Here is a 4227-nt window from a genome sequence, read left to right as displayed (position 1 = left end):
TGAGAATTTGTAACTCCTATAGGTTGTACCTACAAATTATGATTGCTCAAGAGTTCATAGCTTCTTCAAGCATCAACATCTGTGTGGTATGTATTCATAATTCTGGCTGTTATCGTATGTCAGGATTAATGGTGTATACTCATCTTTAAATTCTTGATCTTGTGAGTACAATCTCCATCAACAGGCCCTCTATAGCAATAGCCTGTATAATTAAAAACAAAAATCTGGTTAGATCTTGTAGAATTGTGCTTTTGTAGGAACAGTTAATATTTATTAAAAGGAAAAGAAACCACTTCAAATTTGTTTGAAATGAAAGAAATTATTTTAAATTAACTGTATTTCTGCTGAACAGAGGCGGGGGTAAAAAGTTAAAAAAGGAACAGAAAAAAGAAAAGAATACCGGAAAAACGATTCAGTCAATACAAAATAAAAACATCTTTTACACCTGAAGAAAGAGAGAAGCAAAACGGCAACAATAAATAAAACCATATGAAAAGTGCAAAGTACTGCTGAATATAAGATATATTTGGCTTCACCCACAAATCTATACAAAGTATATTTGTATATGAGTGTGAGAATATGTGTGAGCACTTCTGTAAGGGTTCTTCATAGGAATGTTTAACAGTAGGCATGAGAAGCCTCAGACTTGCCCCATAGAACCAGAGGCAGAAACAGAGGTGAGCCACAGATGTGAAAAGGACCCCAAAAGAAAGCTACTGTGATCGTGCAGCTACTAACCAAACAATCAGCCCTGAACAATGAGAACCACTAAATATCTAGCAGTTAGGGGTATCACACCCCAAGAATGGTATAGAACCGCGATTATGAATCCCAACCATTGCCCCACAAACACACAAACATCACTGTCAATGTAAGGTCAGACAGAGGGGAAATACCAACCAGCCCAACCAGTTGGTGCATTTCCAGAACTCTGTTTCAGTCCTTACTCCTGAAGTGAAAATTACAAAACATCACCCTGGTTAATAAAAAGGTTCCTGCAGTGGAAATGCATTCTTTTGCTCACTCCATCTTCTTTCAAACATGGGTATGCTTGTTTCCACCAGTAATAACAAATGGCAATTTTAAAAAGCTGACTGAGGCTAAAGGTTAATCTAGCTCTAATAAAGAGCTAAAGCAAGCATGCAGGCTGAAACCTATCCCCACTGTCAAAGAGAGAGGGGTGGGGTGCACACCTGATTATTTTACTGGTCCATCACAGGACCAGCACAGACAATCATACAGTAGATATACACTTCTGTTGAAATCAGCATATATATTCACAGCTGCTGATTGTGCAGACAATTTGGAAAAAATGCAACAAAAAATATCCCCATTGTCAGAACTTGATAAAGTTCACACATCAAGAGGCAAAGAACAGATCTACTTACTACCTGACCTTGCAGTTTGAGTTTTGTATTAGCTGAATTGCTAATGCTTTACATCAGAATATATCCTCTAAACACAAATAGAGTTTTGGTTTACTAGTAAGGGCAAGAGCAGCATGTTACTTAACCTTAAAAAGACTGAGTTTGTATTATGTACTTATTAAAAAGAACAGCAAAGAAAAACAGTCCGAATACTAAAAGGCATGACAATTTTACATTAAGTACTTCGCTATGGCACACTTTTGCGAACAGTCCTGAATTTACACACACAGACACACCTCCCTCTAAATACACACACACAAAAACTTGTTGGTGCACACATCCTTTTGTAAGTAAAAATCGGAGGTCTACGTGAGCTCAGGCACATGCCCATGAAAGCTGCTCCTTTATTGCTTCTAGTTTATATAGCCTTAGCTACAGCTGACTGACAACACACTGTTTCGCAGCATACACAAAGGCTGTGGGTATTTGGGTATCAACGTCAGTCTTAATGAACCTGTCTCGAGGGGGCGGGGCCAGGACAATGTTCCACACAAAGAACACCCCCACTGGGCCACAGAGCCAACCAGAGGCCAACAGATTAACTTGCATTACATCAGCATCTCCACAATACACCTAATGAGGGGGATTATGACCATATGTGTGTGGGTGTGTGTGTGTGTTTGGTTCTCAAAGCATTGCATCACAAATAAAATGCCCTGATTCACAATTACTGAATCAGTTTACGCTCAGCTGATGAGAAAACCTACATATTGAAAATAGTTAAGGTAGTTGGATCCATACTTAGGAGGGCTTATGCCACAAACTAACCTTTTTGCTTAAGGTGTGTCATAAGTTAATGAACTGAGCCTTATTTTCTTTACTGAAAATGAAACAAAATTGTTTAATCTTCTTTTGATAGAGGCCAAAAGACAGGTTAAGACTAAAGAACACAGTAACCAACAAACATTAAGAAGGATTGAAAGTCTGGCAGCTTAAATGTTAAATTTAAATCTAAAAATGCCACAACAGAAGAAGCTAAAGTGCCACTATTTAATTCTATAAAAAAGTTTCTAAAATATAGATAAAATACTTCTTGCTGCTGAAGGTCTTGGTTATATCAGGTAGATCTAATCCAGCTTTTATTGCTAAATGTAGTGTGTTCTCTACTAAGCCCATAGAATTAGCCAATGAGACCAGATTTGCAAGACAGAGAAAAAGTGCAACAGCTGCAAAGTAGAGGAAAATGGTGAAGGAAATGAGTGCTGCCCGAGTTAATGCGTACGTTTATATGAAGTGACTATGGCAGGCTGTAGATTTATTAAAAGCACTGTCCTCTCTGTTTTTCCTTTTGTAGATCACTAATATAGGATTCTTTCTGATCAAAATCACATTAAGTTATTAGAGAAAAGTTGAGTTGATGTGCTAATGAGTTAGTCAAGCAGATGTTAGGACTTATTTAGTGAAACTGAAACAATTTGAAGTGTTTCTGAGTTCTAACAATGACATAGAAAAGTTACATTATGTTTATATAGAAAATGTATCGCTTAGAATGATTTAACCCTAGGCATTCAATAAAGTTCTTATTTCAAACAGGGAAATATGTCACGGCATTTAACAGGGTTTCCACCGATAATAGTGTTGATGTCTAGTGCAGGCCACAGATGTAATCAAGAACAATTGAAATTGGCTTGCTTAACTAAGAAACCTGTGTGTACAAGCAAGTATGAAGGCCTATTGGAAGTGGAAAGAGAGAGATCAGGAAAAATTATTTGTTATCCAGCCATCTTAAGAAAGGTAAAAAACTGTTTCCCCCAATGGTAACCAAATGAAAGGCAAACTAGAGGACCTTGAGTTCATACTTTGCCTCATGGGTCCTGAGGAGGCCTGTGAGGGCAAGTAACAATTGGAAGTTTGTATGAGCAAACAAACCATAAGCTTCTCAGGATTTACATTACAAAGTCAAAAGACTAGTTATTCTGAGCCACACATTGTTATAAACTAGCTTGTTTTGTCTCACACAGCTAGCCATGCTGGGCAATTCTCCACACTCATTTGTGTGTATCTAGTCCTTCAAAAGAGCCTTGCAGCAAATTACACAATGCATCAACATCCCAAACTACGACCTCTCAGGTACACGTCCTACCACAGTCAGTGCAACTGAAGGTTAGTGATGATAAAATTATCTTTATTTCATTAGATACAAACCTACCCATCGATTACCTTGCAGAAACACTTATGTACTCACTCTGAAATGTCTGTTTGGATCAGACAGTACCTGTAGTAACAACTGAAGATTCAGATTCACCCTCATCAAACAGTGCAGCAGAGATGGCTGAAATGAAGATGATATTAATACCATGATGTATTTTGGACAGATGTCCGCTCCCTTAGCAGTAAAGGTTTTCTTTGAAAATAACAAAAATACTGCTTAAAAACAAACTATTGTGATTCGGCAACCAATTGTGTTATGAATATGGTTGAAGCGTTTGTTGACATACTAGATGCTATAATTAAATCAGTGTGTAATTTAGCTTCCTGAGGTTGAAGCTAGGGTAGAAAGTGGGGTCACTGGAGATATTCTCACAGATTTCTAGAATTTGTTTTATGCAACAAAGACTTGTGCAACAACCGAGAAGATCAGAAACTACATCTCAAACTTGCCCCACCATTTCTAGCAGAGGCTCTGTCACTCAGCACTTGAGGAGTCAGTCTAATGGAGGCCAGGGGTGGAGCTGGGCATTCTTATGATTTTTTTTAACCATTCTTAAAAAAAAGAGACTGAGGACTATATTCTCAAATTATTAATTATAGTATTTAAAATGCTATACAATAATGTAAGAAAGAATATTTGTCAGGCTTT

The sequence above is a fragment of the Cyprinodon variegatus genome, unplaced genomic scaffold (genome assembly GCF_000732505.1).
Source record: "Cyprinodon variegatus isolate N-32 unplaced genomic scaffold, C_variegatus-1.0 Scaffold67, whole genome shotgun sequence".
Classification (NCBI taxonomy): domain Eukaryota; kingdom Metazoa; phylum Chordata; class Actinopteri; order Cyprinodontiformes; family Cyprinodontidae; genus Cyprinodon; species Cyprinodon variegatus.
This window is presented reverse-complemented; position numbering follows the sequence as displayed.